This window comes from Bombina bombina, chromosome 6 (assembly GCF_027579735.1).
Source record: "Bombina bombina isolate aBomBom1 chromosome 6, aBomBom1.pri, whole genome shotgun sequence".
Classification (NCBI taxonomy): domain Eukaryota; kingdom Metazoa; phylum Chordata; class Amphibia; order Anura; family Bombinatoridae; genus Bombina; species Bombina bombina.
The window spans coordinates 42,683,419-42,705,313 of NC_069504.1; the positions used below are offsets into that span (position 1 = coordinate 42,683,419).

General features: G+C 35.9%; 1 protein-coding gene across 1 annotated transcript in view; it reads right to left on the reverse strand.

The window, feature by feature from the left end:
- The window catches only part of LOC128664316 (collagen alpha-1(VII) chain-like), a 913,939-nt gene extending 893,094 nt beyond the window's left edge, over nt 1-20,845 (reverse strand). Inside the window, exon 1 of the mRNA XM_053719156.1 lies at nt 20,572-20,845. The gene's annotated coding sequence lies outside the window, so the exon portion shown is untranslated. The remainder of the gene's footprint in view (nt 1-20,571) is intronic.
- Between the last annotated feature and the right edge of the window lie 1,050 nt (nt 20,846-21,895).

A 21,895-nucleotide genomic window follows, 5' to 3' on the forward strand; every position in this document is an offset into this window, starting at 1 on the left:
TCTCTGCATTCATGTAATGTCTAATCATAAACTCTCAGCACTAATGTATGTTAGCTACTAATAGCTTTCTCTGCATTCATGTGATGTCTAATCATAAACTCTCAGTGCTAATGTATGTTAGCTACTAATAGCTAGCTTTCTCTGCATTCATGTGATGTCTAATCATAAACTCTCAGCACTAATGTATGTTAGATACTAATAGCTAGCTTTATCTGCATTAATGTGATGTCTAATCATAAACTCTCAGTGCTAATGTATATTAGCTACTAATAGCTAGCTCTCTCTGCATTCATGTGATGTCTAATCATAAACTCTCAGCGCTAATGTATATTAGCTACTAATAGCTAGCTTTCGCTGCATTCATGTGATGTCTAATCATAAACTCTCAGCACTAATGTATGTTAGCTACTAATAGCTAGCTTTCTCTGCATTCATGTGATGTCTAATCATAAACTCTCAGTGCTAATGTATGTTAGCTACTAATAGCTAGCTTTCTCTGCATTCATGTAATGTCTAATCATAAACTCTCAGCACTAATGTATGTTAGCTACTAATAGCTTTCTCTGCATTCATGTGATGTCTAATCATAAACTCTCAGTGCTAATGTATGTTAGCTACTAATAGCTAGCTTTCTCTGCATTCATGTGATGTCTAATCATAAACTCTCAGCACTAATGTATGTTAGATACTAATAGCTAGCTTTATCTGCATTAATGTGATGTCTAATCATAAACTCTCAGTGCTAATGTATATTAGCTACTAATAGCTAGCTCTCTCTGCATTCATGTGATGTCTAATCATAAACTCTCAGCGCTAATGTATATTAGCTACTAATAGCTGGCTTTCGCTGCATTCATGAACCCACTAAGTAAATAGTAAACGGACACTTAAAACGTTTCATTACTTGAATGATGGTAATTACTGTATGTTGTTGCATGTAAAGGGCAGTGATAGCTTTCAAAGTGTATTCTTCTTTCCCTCCCTTCCTCTCTCCCTTCTTTCCCTTTCTCCCTCCCTTCCTCAACTCGCTCCCTCCCTTATTTCTTTCCCTCCCTTCCTTCCTCCCTCCCTTCTTTCTCTCAACTCCCTCCCTTGCTCTCTTCTATCACTTTCTTTCCCTCCCCAATTTTCTCCTCTCCCTACCCACTTTTCTCTTCTCCCTCCCTCCCTCCCTCCCTCCCTTCCTTCTTTCCTTTCCCTCCCTTTTCTCCCCTCCCCTTCTTTTCTCTCCCTTCTCTCAGGGAGAAAATGGTATGAGATGCATGCAATTCAGCCCACCTGTATGCAAGTGTTTTGCTAGCCATTTTCTTTTGAATTTTTATGAAAAAAAAAAAAATTTACACACTGACCCAAAAAAATATTTTTTTTTTGGGGGGGGGCAGCAGAATTTTGAGTGCCTAGGGCAGCACAAAACCTAAATACGCCCCTGTACCAGCTAGATGTTCATATAGACATAGATCACATAAATACATGGGAACCACCATTATACCAGCTAGATGCTCATATAGAGAAAGATTAGATAAATACCTGTGTATCACCATTATACCAGCTAGATGTTCATATAGACATAGATCAGATAAATACTGTGTATCCCCATTATACCAGCTAGATGCTCATATAGACATAGAGCAGATAAATACCTGTGTATTACCGTTATACCAGCAAGATGTTCATATAGACATAGATCAGATAAATACTGTGTATCACCATTATACCAGCTAGATGCTCATATAGACATAGATCAGATAAATACCTGTGTATCACCATTATACTAGATAGATTCTAATATAGACATAGATCAGATAAATACCTGTGCATTACCATCATACCAGTTAGATGCTCATATAGACATAGATCAGATAAATACCCGTGTATCACCATTATACCATTTAGATGCTCATATAGACATAGATCAGATAAATTCCTGTGTATCCCCATTATACCAGCTAGATTCTTCTGTAGACATAGATCAAATCAATACCTGTGTATCACCATTATACCAGCTAGATGCTCATATAGACATAGATCAGATAAACACCTGTGTATCAAAATTATACTAGTTAGATGCTCATATAGACATAGATCAGATAAATACCTGTGCATCACTATAATACCAGCTAGATGCTCCTATAGACATAAATCAGATAAATACTTGTGTATCACCATTATACCAGCTAGATGCTCCTATAGACATAGATCAGATAAATACCTGTGTATCAGCATTATACCAGTTAGATGCTCATATAGACATAGATCAGATAAGTACCTGTGCATCACCATTATACCAGCTAGATTCTCATATAGACATAGATCAGATAAATACCTGTGTATCCCCATTATACCAGTTAGATGCTCATATAGACATAGATCAGATAAATACCTGTGCATCACCATTATACCAGCTAGATTCTCATATAGACATAAATCATATAAATTCCTGTGCATCACCATTTTACCAGCTAGATGCTCATATAGACATATATCAGATAAATACCTGTACATCACCATTATACCAGCTAGATGCATATTTAGACATAGATTAGATAAATACCTGTGTATAACCATTATACTAGCTAGATGCTCATATAGACATAGATCAGATAAATATCTGTGTATCACCATTATATTAGTTAGATTCTCATATAGACATAGATCAGATAAATAACTTTCACATGTAGATATATAAATACAGAGCCATTTGTTTTGTAAAACTGAAAATGTAAAGAGATCTTCTGATAAACAATGAAAGTGGCTGATTGTGATAACATCAACATCAAAAACAGTTCATCTGCAGCCACTAACATGCTAATAATCAAACAATAGTTTGTGATCATCCTCAATGTTTTTCATTGGTGTCAGTTGGAGTTTGCTGATAGATTTCATATGTATCTTTTTGGCGTCTATATGCAGCCACCAATCAGCGAGCGCTACCCAGTTGCTAAACCAAAAATGGGCCGGCTCCTAAACTTACATTCTTGATTTTTCAAATAAAGATACCAAGAGAATGAAGTAAAATGTATAATATGAGTAAATTAGAAAGTTACTTAAAATGGATTCTCTATCTGAATCATGAAAGTTTCATTTTGACTAGACTATCTCTTTATTGTCCCTTTCATTGAAAGAGTCTGATTGGAACAGGGACCCTATTTTGATAACTGTAAGTTAGCTTCTTTTAAAGTAATGGTAAATTTTCCCCTTTGTATAAACAGATCCGAAATGTTAGTGATATTTTAGATAGAGTTTATTTTTATCAGTTTGAATAATGATGCGTTATACAGTATCTTACTTTTTAGTGTAGGACTGAAATTTAAATACCCTGCGCTCCAGCCATCCACTTCAAAAGTAGTTTTTTTGTGAGCTGAGGGTTTGAATTGTTTTCCAAACAGCCAGTCATACAGCCATTTGGCACTCACACATTTTATTTTTTTTTGGGGGGGGGGTTGTAGCTACAGAGCTGATTGAAGAACAGTTAAAATGTTATATACATGTGCTCGGTGTGTTGTAAAATCTAATGCTGATCTGTATATTGCAATAAATTTACATCTTCTATTGTGAACTAAAATGTGAACTTACAATTTTGAGATATTTATCCCTTTAAACAATATACTATTTTTGTATTCCAAATAAGATAAAACTATATATCCTGCAAAAGCAAAGGTTACTAAAAAGAAAATAAAAAATTTATTCAGATTAAGTAGAAATGTAAAAAAGTATTTTAATATTCAGGATGTTATTATTTACAGAATATTCTACAATCCTATTGTTCTAGTGCACCTGAAACGTCAATGAACTCGAAAAATGTATAAACTATCTAAATCCTCCAGCTCATTGGCTCAACATCAAGATAATATTGGGGGGGGGGGGTACACTGTTCTGTATTCTCTTTGGGTTTACGTAACTTGATTAACATCTTCACTTTCTGACAATTTAACAAGTACTGACAAATTCCCAGCTACATCAGATACTCAGCTATCATTTCAGTTTCAAATGACATCAGTATGTGAGTTGTAAGTACTCATTTAACTATATAAAGCCCTGAGAGAGCACAGTTCTTCAAAGACATTTACTTACTAAACTTCTCAGTAGTGTAAGAGGTATATTCACAAACATTAAACAACCTTTCAGATTCTAAAAGTTGTTACTCATTTAAAAACTATACCGTACACATTGCAAAACAAAATAGAAAACGTGTATTTTACTGGATTGCAAACAGCTGTGAGCAAGTGTTTTTCCTCCTTTTTAAAATAGAGGAATATTTGTAATACATTCCAATCCATTAGAATTCTAGTGTTTAAACATTGAATAGTTTTGTTTTACAACACATTCCAATGTGTAAGAAGAAGATGAACGCATTGTTTGATTTGTATTTATTATGATGAATAGTATTTTTTTTGTAAAGCATCAACAGATTATACACCACTATACAAGGGTACAATAAAAACATTTAAAAAAAAAAAAAAAAATTGCTAAGAAAATAAAAAAAATAGAATTAGAAAAAAAATATATTAATGAAAAATCTAATTAATTTCACCAAAACTAAAACATTAGAATGGGATTTTGCAGTCCTTCATAGAAGCAAAATTTAAAACAATAGATTTTGAATGCTTAATATATTTCAATGTATTTTACCAATATAGTTGTATCAGTTCATAATATCTCTACAATTAATCATTTCATAATATTGTGAGCCATTTTCTAATTATCATGATTAGATGACAAAACAATTGTATTAATTGGAATTCATTTTTGTAAACGTCTTAAAGAGTTAATTGTGACCTATATTTTTCACATTATTTGTCTTTTATATGTAAACCAAATATGTGAAATAACATCAAACAATAAATACGCTCTCTGCACAGCACATAAATACCACTCAAATCAGGCAAAAATAGTTTTTTTCAACAAGCACAAAGTGTAAAATTTGAAATGCCCACCTATAAAAATGTGCTCCATTAGAAGACTTGTGTCAAATTATCTCCATGCAAGGTATAGGAGTATTATTTTGCTATAGTGAGTTGTTGCTGAGTATTTGAACAGATTACAATGTGTTACATTTAGAGACACCCATAAAAAATCCCTTGCAATGTACTTTACATAGGAGTTCTGATGGATTCGTATAGATCCATTTAAGTCTACATATCGCCAGGCGCATAGGCCTAAGGTTTGTCAAGCCTGCTCTAAATCATAAGCTACAGCTGGTGATCGATCACCCAGCAAATTCACATAAAGACTCACTATGTAACCAGGGAACTTCCATCTACAAATGACACCGTTTGCTATATATTAACTGCTGGACTCACTCTCAACATAACATAAAATATTTTGTTTGCTTGTCCACAATTTAGCTGCTACATTGCCTAAGATTAAATAAAACCTATGTGTTGTACCTTGTGGAAAAACCACCACTCAACATCTCAGCCTGAAAATTGTGGAATTCGTAAATATTTGTTTTTGCCTCATCATCACTTTCATGAGTATAGCAGTAAGATCCAATTTAATCAATGTATAAGAATTTATCTCACAAACGTTCTGACATAAATGTGACACATAGAATAAGTTACACTGTTACAAGGAAACCGACAACACAAAACCACCTTCAAACCGTACAGGAAAAAAATAAATTAAAAAGAAACTCTCTTTCTTAAAAACTTCATCTTACATATGCTAAAAAACTAAAACATGAAAACAATTAAAGGTATATGAAACCAAAATAATTTCTTTCATGATGCAGACAGAGCATGCAATTTTAAGCAACCTTGTAGTTTACTCCTATTGTGAATTTCCCTTCGTTCTCTTGGTATCTTAATTTGAAAAAGCAGGAATGTATGCTTACTGATGGGTGGCTAAATGCAGCCACCAATCAGGAAGGGCTATCCATGGTGCTTAACCAAAAATGGGCCGGCTTGTAAGCGTACATTCATGCTTTTTCAAATAAATATACGAAGAGAACGAAGAAAAATTGATAATAGGAGTAAATTAGAAAGTTGCTTAAAATTGCATGCTTTATCTAAATCATGACAGCACAAATTTGGGTTCAGTGTCCCTTTAACTTCTATTATAAAATATAGTTTGTTCTTTTGGTTACTTTTATTGAAAATAATATGTATGTGCATAGCTTCAACAACAGCAATGCGTCACTGGTGATTGGTGGTTAAACAAATTTGTCTTTGGTTTACCAGGTGTGCTCAGCTAGCTCCCAGCAGTGCCTTGCTGCATGGGAGATGACTTTAATCATGTGTTTAATCCATTTGCAGAGGCTAAACAGATGGTTATATGCCAGCATTAGAGCAAAAACACCCTAGTTTATATAGATATTACACAGCCTGAAATTAGACAGTGATATTACCTTAATATGTTTAACCTGCTGACTACTGTGTTGGTGCTGCTGGAAGACAACAATATAGATATATACTGAGGATTTGTTTATTATTTTATCTTTGCTACAACACTATTGAAAGTTTTACATGAAGGTGGCATTTTATGAGGTAAATAGTCATTTTTGATCTTTGCTGCAGCAGTAATTGTGATCAGTAAGTTAATAGATCCAGAAATGCCCCAGTAAATCTGTATTTATTTATGTTCTTGCCTGATGTCTTAAGCCCCTGCTAAGTAAAGCCTAAGTATATAAATGGGGAAATTACACATGTTCTAAAATGTGCAACACTATTGAGATGCCTTGCTTCATCACCCTTGTCTCCCATCCTCCCTGGTATTATATATCACATGGATTTCCTTTACCTGACACCTGTCTACACACATCAACATAACAGAAAAACACAGATAAAGTTTCAGAAAAAATGAGTAATAACAGAGTAAAATCGAAAATCCACAGCAACCTCTATGGTGGGAGTATTGTACTGAACACAATATTAATAAATTAAATACAGGCTGAACTGAATATGGGACTGACTTAAAAGACAGGGAAAGAAAACAAAAAATGGGACTGTCCTGGGAAAAAATGGAACAGCTGGCAACTTTCACCTGGCACCAAAGGTGTTAATTCAAGGTTATGGTATGATAGTGGCATCTTATACCATGGGACAGAAGGTCACTGCGCTAGAGAGGTGATACCCCTTGGGCATTTACACATTCTCCATAATACCACTATATAGGTTGGACTGGGTCACTGGACCATGGAACTGTGTATTAGGATTGCATGTGAACAACAATCTGATGAATACATTTTGGTGCTGTTTTCTTTCATTGGGTACCAACATTAACCCCTGCTATGAAGGCTGGAGAGAGTTGCAATCTGTCCAAAAGAAATGCAAAGCTACCCCAAGAAATTCCACAAGAAGGAAAGTATTGTTGCACCTTTGATGCACAAGAGGCAAAAAGCTTTAGCACAGGTCACTGCATGAGAACCCATAATTTATCTACTTACCATACCACTGACTGATGGTTCAGTCACATGCTTACAAGTTTAACAATTTAAACTTATGGTACATATTGCATCATGAATTGCTTTATACAACATCTGTATGTACTTAGATGGGAAATATTTCAGAGACCATAATTCCTTTTTTTCCCCATAAACTTATTGACTTATGAGCAAAGCAGTATACTTAATAATTTCAATGTGTAACTGGGAGGGCTATATGTATACCAGGTGTGGCTGACGTTTCCTCTTGTTCACTGCAACAGCTGCACTAATTTATTCAAAAGCCATGCCATCTACATTTGCACCCTTTCTAAACCATCTCAGTGTGATGTGGCTTTAACTTTACAGGGTTCTCAAATTCTAAGCACTTCCAGTTCATGCAAATCCCTGCTATAATTCATTATTACAAGGTTTTCAAATGCATTAATGGTGCAATGCCAATGTTTATACCCTGCAGAAGAACAATTTGTCAACAATATTTTAAGAACAAGAAAACACTTCTGGAAATCCAAATTTTGCCTGCTTCAAGTGACAAATGTACCTGATAAGAAACAGTTTTTTTCTTATAAAATTACAGATACAGTTTTGAACTATGAAATTTGTATTTACATTAATATAATCATTAGTGTGTGTATAATTGCAATAAAGTAGTTTGAAAGTAAAACACATTAATTAAAAAAGTGTCAAATCTAAAATGACTTAACCCCTTTACTTCTAAGCCTTTTTCAGTCCTGTGTTCTAAGCCGATTTTGGTGCTTACATGTAAATACTGTGGGTCAGATTACAAGTGGAGCGGTATTTAATGCTCCCACTCAAGCGTTAACACCACTAGAAGTAAGCATCAGATAGTTGAAAGCAAAGTTTTCAATCGCACAGTAGCCCTACGCTCATAAAAAGATGAACTTAGAATATCACGTGCACAATAACGTATTCCCCATACAAGTCAATGGAGCAAAAAAGATGAAAAAAATCCTAACACCCTACTCGACCGCAAACCCAATCACATATTCTCAAGTACGCTAACTCAACATGAAAATATGAATCTTTCACATTACAATATCTATATATATATGAAGTTTTTTTTGCATAAATATATATTTATACCAAAATTCATTAAAATTATGGGGGGAGATAAAAAACTGAAATTAAAATACTCCATGTCTCAAAATTAAATCAATGTAAATATTTGCATAGGAAATTAGCACATCTAGGCAAGAATCCCCGCTTGCTTTTCCCCCAGAAATAACTCATATACAATGTTACCAATGCACAAGAGAATTCTGGGTAGTTTATGCAAATTAGATATGCAAATTCTCAGTTTTTTTGCTTCAAAAATACTGTTTTAACACAGCTATTCTTTCAACAGGATTATAGCAGCAAATTAGAAATCCTGTTAAAAGGATAGCTGTGTTAAAACAGTATTTTTGAAGCAAAAAAACTGAGAATTTGCATATCTAATTTGCATAACTTACCCAGAATTCTCTTGTGCATTGGTAACATTGTATATGAGTTATTTCTGGGGAAAAAGCAAGCGGGGATTCTTGCCTAGATGTGCTAATTTCTTATGCAAATATTTACATTGATATATATTTATACCAATATATATATGTGCTATCCTCAATCTTATATATATGCAAACGTGTAGTTCAGAAGGGCACTCACAGGAATTTTTACATCAATTAAAAAAAAATTGTCAATACATCAGGTTCTCAATTTGATAGTCGGCGTTTCGCCCCCTATTTGGGCCTTTTCCAAGACAGGTATGTTCTACAAAAAATACAAAATTGAAAAACATATAGTTCAAACAATATTGAAAAACAAAACATAAAAATAAACATCAGTGACAGCCCTCACCTCATAATACACACAAAAGATTAAAATTAAAACAAGGTAAACTACGCACTGTTCATTCTAGCATTAGTTACAAACTCTTAGGTATATAGCATAGATATCTGATACGCTACAATTTCATAGGTACAAAGATCTCTGATAATTAATCATAAATACCACTCAGTATCCAGTAGCATTGGGGGTTAATAATGGTGGAATACTGTTAGAGAGAGAACTTTAGGAAAGCCGACATCTGAACCACAATTCATAACTTAGTAAATGGGAGTCAGTGAAACGCAGAAAACACCCTTTTATATAAATAAGATCAGTAAACTGTAGCACCTATTATTATTGGCAAGACAGTCATGGGAGCACGGCTGCAATGCGGACCTGAACTGTGTTGATTGTAATGATCTTTTGTGAGTATTACGCTCTGTTTATTATTTTCATCCGTGAACTATTATTAGCGATGAGGAGCCGGCATTCCGACACTGATTGTATGTGTGGTCTTGCGTGACCTAACTAGTGAGGTCGATTTTAGGGCTGTAATGTCAGATATGAGCCCTGTGTTTACATGCTACCTTTGACTAGTGTATGCCTGAATGTTAGCTTGGTTTCATATAGTCTGTTTGACTCACAGCATTTAGATTGCATGAGGCTAGCGATGTTATGGTATTCTTATCTCTAAGTTTGTATTTAAACTTTAGTGCATTATTGTTTTTTTGGTGGATGTTACTTGATTCCCCCAGCCATCGGAATCCTCTTCATACGTCAGGAATGACGAATCCGGCTTCCTCCAATCTTGATTTCTCCCCTGGGGGAATTATGGCCTGAGGCAACACTGTGATTAGAGGAAGCCGGATTCGTCATTTTGGACCCGTGAAGAGGGCTTGCGACGGGCAGAAAAAGAGCTGCAGCGGCTTTCAGGATTAAAAGGTAAGTATTTAGCGTGGATGTTACTTGACTCTCCTGATGGGGTATTTGGAATTGTGCACACACGTGATGTGCGAGGTTATGTTAGCAAACCTCCTCTATCCTCACTGTTGACTGTCTTGCCATTATGAATAGGTGCTATAGTTTACTGATCTTATTTATATAAAAGGGTGTTTTTTGCATTTCACTGACTCCCATTTACTAAGTTATGAATTGTGGTTCAGATGTCGGCTATTCTAAAGTTTTCCTCTCTCTAACAGTATTCCACCATTATTAACCATCAATGATACTGGATACTGAGTGGTGTTTATGATTATTATTCAGAGATCTTTGTACCTATGAAATTGTATCTTATCAGATATCTGTGCTATATACCTAAGAGTTTGTAGCTAATCCCAGAATTAGCAGTGCGTAGTTTACCTTGTTTTAATTTTAATCTTTTGTGTGTATTATCAGGTGAGGGGTGTCACTGATGTTTATTTTTATGTTTTGTTTTTCAGTATTGTTTGAACTATATGTTTTTCAATTTTGTATTTTTTGTAGAACATACCTGTCTTGGAAAAGGCCCAAATAGGGGCCGAAACGTTGACTATCAAGTTGAGAACCTGATGTATTGAAAATAAACATTTTTCTTGAATTGATGTAAAAAGTGCCCTTCTGAACTACACGCATACTCTATATATATATATATATATATATATACTCTATATATATATATATACTCTATATATATATACGAGAGAGAGAGAGAGAGAGAGAGAGAGAGAATTTTAAAAACTATCAATTGAAAATCCTTAATTACATGATTATAAAAACCTAACACTACGAAAAAAATTAAAAACCTAAATTACAAATTTAAAAAAATAATAATACTACGGAAAAGTTTAAAAAAATCTAAGATTACAAAAAATTATAAACTTCAGGAACAGTGAGTAGACTTTCTGGGGTTAGTGTTAGGTTTATTTTTTTTTTAAAACATTTTTTGGGGGGTTAGATTAGGGCTTTAATGGGCAGTGTAAAAGAGCTGAATGCCATTTTAAGGGCAATGCCCATACAAATGTCCCTTAAGGGGCAATGGGTAGTTTAGGATTTTTTTAGACTTAGGTTTTTTATTTTGGGGGGTTGGTTGGGTGGTGGGTTTTACTGTTGGGGGGACTTTGTATTTTTTTCTAGGTTAAAGAGCTGTTTAACTTAGGGCAATGCTTTAAGGGCTATTGGTAGTTTATTGTAGGTAAGGGGTGTTTTTATTTTGGGGGGCCTTTTTTACTTTTATAGGGCTATTAGATTAGGTGTAATTGTTTTTATTTTTGGTTTATTATTTCTTGTAATCTTAAAGTATTTTATTTTTTGTAATTTTAGTGTTTATTATTTTTGTAATCTTAGATTTTTTAATTTTTTCGTAGTATTAGTTTTTTTTTTAATTTATAATTTAGGTTTTTAATTTTTCGTAGTATTAGTTTTTTTTTTAATTTATAATTTAGGTTTTTAATTTTTTGTAGTGTTAGTTTTTTTAATCATGTAATTTAGGATTTTTAATTGGTAGTTTTTATTTTATTTTATTAGAATAGCTATGTTATGTTAATTTATAGTTTAAACTTAGGTTTTTTTTATTTCACAGGTAAGTTTTTATTTATTTATTTAAAGATAGTTATATTGTAATTTTAATTTAAAGTTAGGGGGTGTTAGGTTTAGGGGTTAATAGTTTAATTTAGTGTTTTGCAATGTGGGGAGCCGGTGGTTTATAGGTTTAGTTTAGTAGTTACAATGTGGGGGGCTGGAGGTTTAGGGGTTAATACTTTATTATAGTGTTGGCGATGTGGGGGGGCCTGTGGTTTAGGGGTTAATAGGTTTATTTAGTGTTGGAGATGTCGGGGGCGGCAGATTAGGGGTTAACAGGTTTATTTAAAAGTTGCAATGTGGGTGGGTGATGCGGGAGGTTGGCGGTTTAGGGGTTAATAGGTAGTTTATGAGCTTTAGTTTACTTTGAAACATTTTAGTTATGAATTTTGTGAAACATTTTTGTTTTGCAAAATCCATAACCATAACTACTGCTCTCAGATGGCGGAATGGCTTGTGTCGGTATAGGCTGTAATGGAAGCATTTTAGCCAGACCACACAACCTGTAATACGGTGCTATGGAAAATCCCGCACCAGTGTTAATTTCGTCGACTAAAACTTGACAAAAATGACTATAAAACTAAAGAAATTCTGATGACTAAAATACGACTAAAACGACATTTTAGTCAAAAGACTATGACTAAAACTAAATAAAAATTTGCTGACAAAAACATTTTATTCAAGGTGTTATAATCAATCCATATCTAATTACTGCTCTTTTGTAAAATGTACAAAACTTAATTTTATTACATTTTAAGCTAAATAAAGACATGTTATATACCACAACAGTTAAATCTATATTGCATGTTCAAACCTTAATACCATAAATAAAATCAGGTTAATAAACCTTTACTCCACGAGTATATAATGAGTTTGGAAGTTCTAGAGCAGTGCTAATATTGTTGCCGAAATGTTTTCAAATCTGTGAACAATTAATTGATTCTTCCTATAGAAATAAGCATAACCCACGAGTATCGGTTTAAGTTATGCTGTGCCTGTGCTAGCTGCAGAATCGTTTTGCTGTGTTGAGTTACTTGATACTTGTTTTAATTATTAACAGAGAACTGTTAAAGTTTTTATATTGGGCAATATGTGCAATACAGCCAATACAGTTTACAGTTTTGTTTTTTTATATTTTAAAGTTTAATAAAGATGTTACATATCACAACGTCTAAATCTGTTTCTCTATTGCATGTTTAAACCTTAATACCATAAATAATAACAGGTGTTATGTTTACTCATGAAGTATATAATCAGTTTGCAAATTATAGAGAAATGCTTAAATAATGCATTACACTTTAACTAAACCCCTTAGATTTTAGTCGACTAAAATCTACTGGAGATTTAGTCGACTAAAATCTACTGGAGATTCAGTTGACTAAAACTAGACTAAAACTAAATTAATTCAGATGACTAAAATACGACTAAAACTAAAATGGCATTTTAGTCAAAAGACTAAAACTAAGACTAAATTGAAATTTGCCGTCAAAATTAACACTGTCCCGCACTCAAACATAATTTTTTTGAGTGCAGAATGGACATTTTGTTACAGGCTAAAATTCTTGCGGTATAACTATACTGCCGTGACTCATAATATGCGTTACTGGCCATTCCAGCGCAATGGTCAATTTTTCAGCGTTAATAGCCGTACCACAACACTTGTAATCTAGCCGATTGTGAGCGATTTATATTGGGTTTTAGGGTGGAGCAGAGTGGGAGGAACTATAAAATTGGTTGGTGTGCGTGGTCAATAATCCCATCACCTGTTGATTTGATTGTTTTGCTGCAAATTGTCCCTGGATTTGTTTAATTTTGGCATCTATTGGAATTACATAATATTTAGTGAGGTACTAGGATGGGGTACAGATTTGCACGGTGTAGCTCTGTAACAACCTGATTTGTATCTTCTCTGAGTGAATGCAGCACAAGTAGCAGTACTTATGGTACTATAGAACTGCTGCTCATTAGTAGTTTGTTTGTATAGAAGTAAATATCTTTCCCTTACACTTAGATCACTAGACCTGAGAGTGAAAAACTATAGCACTTGCAAAAGGCAGAACATCACATTATACAGGAATTAGTGCTCTTTTACTATTAAACATAATAAAATTTCACATTTTACATCAGAGCAGTAACATAAGCAAGTAACAGGCATATTAACCACACCCACTGAGGGATTTCATTTCTCTGTATACTCTGCTCAGTGCCAAAATACCCAATTTAAATGATATATTGTACTATTCAATCTAATTGGTAAACTGCAGGAGACTCACAGATCCCAGGTCATCAAGTAAGATGGGGTTTTTTGTTACTCGGGCTAATTTAAAGTGCAGGAGACTCAGATACCACAATAAGTAAATAAATATAGACTTAAAGGGACACTAAACCCACATTCTTTCTTTAATTATTATTATTATTATTATTATTATTATCAGGTATTTGTAGAGCGCCAACAGATTCCGCAGCGCTGTAAACATAGTCGGTGTACAGGATAGCTTTTGTAGGGGTCAAGTGGGTAGAGGGCCCTGCCGAGAGTTTCACTGTTGTAGTCGGCTCTTATGAAGCGATCTGTAAACAGCTGGGCCCATAGGCTTACAATCTAAGGGGTTCAAGGGGAAAGCAATGGCATTAGGAAAGGTTAGTGTTGGTTGTATGCATCCCTGAATAGTAGAGTTTTTAGGGAGTGCTTGAAGCTGTTAAAACTAGGGGAGAGTCTTATGGAGCGAGGCAGGGAATTCCACAAGATGGGGGCCAGTCTGGAGAAGTCCTGTAAACGTGAATGTGAGGAAGTAACAAGAGAGGAGGAGAGGAGGAGATCCTGAGCTGATCGAAGGGGACGGGAGGGAGAGTATCTAGAGACAAGTTCTGAGATGTAGGGGGGGAGCAGTGCAGTTGAGAGCTTTATATGTCAGGGTGAGAATTTTATGTTTAATCCTAGAGGCAAGAGGAAGCCAGTGAAGGGATTGGCAGAGAGGTGCAGCAGATGAAGAGCGACGAGTAAGGAAGATGAGCCTGGCAGAGGCATTCATAATGGACTGTAAAGGAGCTATGCGGCAGCTAGGTAGACCAGAGAGGACGGAATTGCAGTAGTCGAGGCGGGAAAGGATGAGAGAGTGGATTAAAATCTTGGTTGTATCTTGTGTAAGGAAATGTCTAATTTTAGCAATATTTTTAAGGTGGAAGCGGCAGGCTTTTGCCAAGGACTGGATGTGGGGAGTGAAGGAAAAATCTGAGTCAAGTGTGACCCCAAGACATCGGGCGAGCGGGGTAGGGGTAATGATGGAATTATCAACAGTTATAAAGATTTTGGGGGTGGAGACATAGGAAGAAGGGAGAAAAATAAGGAGTTCAGTTTTGGAGAGATTTAGCTTAAGGTAGTGAGAGGACATCCAAGATGAGATGTGAGAAAGACAGTGACACGGGTTAGTGTTGTATTTTATGAACACACCTAACTTTAATATCAGACTGTTATTTCCATGGACATTATTGAATAATGAAATGCTAAGGGACATTTGTCTATACAAAGGGTTAAATGCACACTGACCTACAGTTCCAGTTCAGAGGTGACAAGACAAGTGGAAACCAGTTGGAGATCTGATGTAAACAATAGATCAGAAGGATACCACAGGATTCACTAAGACATTTTACAACCCTTACAAACATTTTAGCATTTCAGCACAGATGGTGTACAAGGCCCTGATTTTATCTCAGTTCCTATCACCAACAGCCTAAGGACGTCACATTCTACCCCCCTGATCTAATGATGTCATCTGGTCTCTGAAGAATTTATAGAGTGTGGGCTGGGCTGTGAGAAAGAATGAATGACTATATAAGTTAGTTGCCATTGTAGGCTAGGCAAGCTCTCTCTTCTCACTCACCTCTCTCCTTCCATCTCTCCCCTCTCCCCTTTTCCAACTTCCCTTTCCTTCCCTTACATTAGTTAGCAACTTGTTTCTATGTAAATACTTATTTTCTGTATAATAAAAGAAATACTTTCATCAAGCAGCGTCCTGATTTCCTAAGCTAAAGGTAATATTAGTGTGGAAATAGTAACTAAAAAGTTAGCAGAAGATACATTTTTAGTAAGGAAGGAGGTAGGTCTGGTGCAGAGAGGTAGGTTTGGGTATTGTCGGCATACAAATGGTATTGAAACCCATGGGACTTTATTAAGGAACCTAGTGACGACGTGTAGATTGAGAAGAGAAGGGGACCAAGGACAGAGCCTTGAGGTACCCCAACAGAAAGTGGTAACGGGGCAGAGGATGCTCTGGAGAAGGCTACACTAAATGTATGGTTAGTCAGATAGGAAGAGAACCACGAGAGAGCTGTGTCACAGATGCCGAAGGATTGGAGGGTTTGGAGCAGAAGAGGGTGGTCAACAGTGTCAAAGGCTGCAGACAGGTCAAGGAGGATAAGCAGAGAGAAGTGGCCTTTGGATTTTGCTGTAAGTAGGTCATTGGTAACCTTGACAATTGCTGTCTCTGTAGAGTGATGGGAACGAAATCCAGATAGCAGTGGGTCAAGAAGAGAGTTTAGTGTAAGGAAATGGGATAGACGTGCGTAAACTAGCTTTTCGAGGAGCTTTGAGGCAAGAGGGAGTAGGGAAATAGGGCGGTAATTGGAAGGGGAGGTTGGATCAAGGGAAGGTTTTTTGAGGATAGGTGTGACCAGTGCATGTTTTAGAGATGAGGGAAATATACCAGTGCTGAGGGAGAGGTTGAAAATGTGTGTGAGTATGGGGGTGAGGGTAGAAGAGAGGGAGGGGAGTAGCTGTGATGGGATGGGGTCGAGGGGACAGGTAGTGAGGTGGGAGGACAGTATAAGGGCAGAAACTTCATCCTCATTAACAGGGGCAAAAGATCTGCATTTTTGGATATTTGGGTTTTGGGTGATTGTGAGCTTTTGAGGGGTGGGAGATTCGAAGTATGTTGAGAGCTTATTTCACTTCTGATGGAGTCAATTTTGTTGTTGAAGTGGCTTGCAAAATCTTGAGCTGAGAGAGAGGTTGTGTTAGGAGGTGGGGGTGGGCGGAGAAGAGTGTTGAACAGACTTTAGGGTTAGAGGAAAGAGTAGAGATGAGATTAGAAAAATATTGGGCAGAATAGTAGGAGTTCAGGATGAACTTGTAGTGAAGAAAGTCAGCTGAACTCCGAGATTTCCTCCAATGTCGCTCAGCAGTACGGGAGCATCTGCGTAGGTATTGTGTCAGAGGAGTATGCCAGGGCTGAGGATGAGAGTGTGGTTTCTGAGCTAAGGTTGGAGGGGCCAGAGTGTCAATGACCAATGTAAGGGTGGAATTATACTGGCAGATAGATTGGTCAGGGCAGGAAAAGGAGGTGATGGATGAGAGGAGAGGTTTGAGAGAGCTAGCGAGCTGATGCAGATCTAGGACTTAGTGCTTCTGTGAAGTTTGGTGTGAGGGGTAGAGGGAGGGGGAGTTGTAGGTAGGGAAGTGATGTTGCAAGTTAGGAGATGATGGTCAGAGGAAAAGGGGAGTTTGTTAAATTTGAAAGAGTGCATCGATAGGTGAAAATCAGATCAAGGGAATGACCATCTTTGTGAGTGGGAGAGTCAGTCCATTGTGACAGGCCGAAAGAGGAAGTCAGTTGAAGAAGTTGTATTGCAGAGGAGGTAGTGGGATTGTCAAGAGGGATGTTGAAGTCACCAAGAATGAGGACAGGGGTTTCTGAGGAAAGGAAATAAGGAAGCCAGGCAGCAAAGTGATCTAAAAATTGAGTTGGGGAGCCAGGGGGGCGGTATATGACTGCAACACGTATTGAGAGGGGAGAGAATAACCGAATCATGTGTGCTTCAAATGAAGAAAATGTGAGTGAAGAGAAGGGCTGTATTTGTTGGAAGGTGCAACAAGAGGAAAGTAAAATACCGACACCACCTCCTTGTCTATTGCCAGACCTAGGAGTGTGGCTGAAATGGAGACCCCCATGTGACAGTGCAGCATTGGATGCTGTGTCTGAAGCAGAGAGCCAGGTTTCTGTAAGACCCAGAAGGTTAAGAGAGTGGGAGATAAAGAGATCATGGATAGAAGTGAGCTTGTTGCAAACAGAGCGAGAGTTCCAGAGTGCACAAGTGAAGGGGGAGGGCTTTTTAGATGTAAGAGGAATGTGATTAAGGTTACTAGAGTTTAGTTTATGAAGTCTATTGAAAGGCACACAAGGATGTGAAAGGTTAGGAGGTTGTGAGGGACCAGGATTAGGGGAGATGTCGCCAGCAGCTAGTATGAGCAAGAGGGAGAGTGACATGAGATGAGAAGCAGATTTGCAGTAATGAGACTGTTGTTTGGCTGAAGTGCAGGGGGGGAGAGAGAGTATTTAGGAATAGGTAAAGTTCATGAGTACAAAAGTAAGGTGAGTATAAGAGAGATAGGCTAATGAACAGTGCAGGTGGAGAGGGAGAAGGAGTAAGTGAGTAATGTAGTTTGTTATAGAGACAAGAGGTAGCAAAAAGGAATATGAAGATATTGAGCATTATTCTGAAAGTGGGAACCAAGTAAACACATAAGACACAGTGTTACATCAGCACTTGCAAAACGATATAATGAGATACATAAAACATAGTATTACAAGAGTACTTGCCTTGTGTCTTGCCCCTTGCCCAATCCTTGTTTAATTCTTGTATAATTCTTAAAAATTATTGCCTCACTTATAAAATGTTCACTTTGAAAATGTGAACATATGCTATTGTTAAAAAGTACACAGCCCTGTAAGCAGTGCACCCCTGTGCCTTTAATGATTCATACAGAACATGCAATTTTAAGCAACTTTCTAATTTACTCATACTATCAATTTTTATTCCTTCTCTTGCTATCTTTATTTAAAAAGCAGGAATTTAAAACTTAGAAGCCAGCCCATTTTAGGTTCAGCACCATGGATAGCGCTTGCTTATTGGTGGATACAGTTTATCAAACCACTAAGCAAGCATAACCCAGGTTCTCAACCAAATATTGGCTGCTCTTAAGCTTTACATTCCTGCTTTTTAAATATAGCAAGAGAACAAAGAAAAATTGATAATAGGAGTAAATTAGAAAGTTGCTTAAAATTGCATGTTCTATCTGAATCATTAAAGAAAATGCTGGCTCATAAATAACTCCACAGAAGTGAGCACAATGCTATATTTATGGCACACACAAATTAGCACTGTCTAGCTATGAAAAACTGTCAAAATGCAGTTAAGAGGCGGCCTACTTTCAACTAAGAATACCAAGAAAACAAAGCAAGTTTGATGATAAAAATTAACTGGAAAATTGTTTAAAATGGCATGCCCTATCTGAATCATGAAAGTTTAATTTTGACTAGAGTGTCTGTTTAAGAGCAATAAGTACCTCATTTCTAAATCCAAAGCTTCAGACATCCATGCCAAGCCCAAACCAGAGGGCAGATTTGTACAATGTGGTGCAAAATCCCAGGACACATACCATAAAACCGGAGACCAAAAACTAAGGTGGTCCTGGGAAAATCAGGACAGTTGCTAAGTATAGAGTTGATTAGACAATGTTTTGCACAGTGTGCTTTATCAGTTAGTGGTGTAAGCGTTGGGCTGCTGAACAAAATTTAAAAAAAATGTAATAATGTATTCATTTGATAGACAAATTTATTTTCTTTTTGTAGTTTTGCTATTTATGATCATGTCACCAGACAGCAATTTAGGACAAAATTCCAATGTATGGAAACAAAATAACAAAGAATTTACTACATTACAGAAGAGTTACAGTTTAGCAGTTCTGCACTAAACTGACATAATTATCTATAATAACTATGTTGCATTATTTTTCACGCTGGTGAGACCTTCCCCAACACTGGGACAACAGATACATTCTTAACAAGGTTTACATGTTTTTGCAGGAATTCATTCAAAACCCCAATCCATTGCTTAACACATATAGTACCATTGCCTTTAACTCATACTAACCAGGGAGGATGATGCATACTTGGGACACAGCAAAAAGGAATCAAGTCATTAATGATGCATTTCAATGACAGAGACTTCAGGTAAACAAATACTATCTATCATCTATCTATATTATGGAGACTATTGATTTAAGTGTATCTATCATCTATCTACAGTTTACACTTCACACAATAGTCTCCATTAGATAGATAGAAAGATAGATAGATGGATGATAGATAATCTAGAAAGTATAGCTAATTTAAAGGGACATCAAACTAATAGCTTACATTAATAGGATACATCAGCAATACTGCAATGCAAATGAGCTTACAAAATAAACATTTTAATTAATTTAAACTGTTAACCTATCAATGAGTTGCACATTTTTCTATCTGTACCATGGCTTGCTGTAAAATGAGTTTGTGCAATGCTCTAAGCAATCACTGTGTATTAATTGGTTCAGATAATGTGCAACATTTCGCAGAATACTTTGGTTATATTATTTGACATCCCATCTATCTAGGGTAGGCCAAATTAAATTTTATAGTAAAAGCAAGGTATTTTACAATAAATGTGTGCATAATATATAATGATGAAAATCTGTTTATTTCAAAGTTGTTTCATTATTAATAATGAATAATTTAGGGTGAATTTGGGGTGAATAAGTTCACTCTCTTATCTTTAATTGCTAGAGGTACAATATATTCATGCAATGCAAAGAAAATATATGTAAAGAACACACAGTGGCAGTCAGTGCAAGTATACACATGTCAGCAGTCAGTAGACTCTGTGCTCCCATATCCAGGAATAAACAGCCTCTCACACACAGGGGTAAATACAGAAACCTTTCCAAGGCTGCCAAATAGAGTAAAATTCTGCATATACAGATGTTGTCCCACTCTTACCTGTATAATAAATACACATGATTCAATAAACTGCAGCTTATTTCTTAGTTCCACTGAAAGGTCTGTGTCACTGAGGGACTTTCCTGGTAAAGATGCTATGTATGATGTCTCCAGATTATATCCAGCAGGCGTGAGTGAGGTGCTGGCCTGAGATGTTATCCTTAGCTGGAGTGAAGTTGGAAGTCACTTTGGTGAGATATGAGCAGAGGGGGGGAGGAGTTACTCAGCCTCCCCACGTGTGTTCACACAGCACTGTGCCCCACTCACTGGACCACTCACACTTAGGCAGGAATGCAAAAGAGAGAGTAAAAAACATATCCCTTATGGGCAAAAATAACTTAGCAATCAGAAGGAATGTCAGAGACTGAACTGTATGAGCAAAGATTGGAGAATACTGGCCTGAGGCAGAAAGTAGCAGAAAATCTAGGTAAAAATAGGAGTCATTCTAAAAGTGAGCATAAAAGGTTAACACAGAGGAAATTAAATGGGTCTGTGTCTATATATATATATATATATATATATAGTGTGAAACTAACTAGGTCTCTCTCTCTCTCTCTCTCTCTCTCTCTCTCTATATATATATATATATATATATATATATATATATATAGTGTGAAATTAACTAGGTCTGTATCTATGTATATATGGTGTGAAATTAACTAGGTCTCTCTCTCTCGTGTGAAATTAACTAGGTCTGTATCTATGTATATATGGTATGAAATTAACTAGGTCTCTCTCTATCTATCTATCTATCTATCTATCTCTATATATACATATATATTATATATATATATATATATATATATATATATATATATATATATATATATATATATATATATATATAGTGTGTGAAATTAACTAGGTCTGTATCTATGTATATATGGTGTGAAATTAACTAGGTCTATATATATATATAGTGTGAAATTAACTAGGTCTGTATCTATGTATATATGGTGTGAAATTAACTAGGTATATATATATATATATATATATATATATATATATATATATATATATATATATATATATATATATATATATATATATATATATAGTGTGAGAGTAACCATTTCATTTCAGTGTCTTTGGGTGTCTGCACTGGCCATGGTGTGAAGCCAGGACTGTAACCCTGTTAACCTCTACAAAGTGCTGCACCAGTGCTACTTAAAAAAGAGGATATAGCTGTTATCAACAAAGGAAGAGCAGGCATACACACGTATGCTCCAATCACTGGCTGTATTCTCATATAGGAAAGAACTGGGGTGCTCCTAGAGTGAAATTCTGACTACATTTAACCCCTTTGAATGAGTTAAAGGGACAG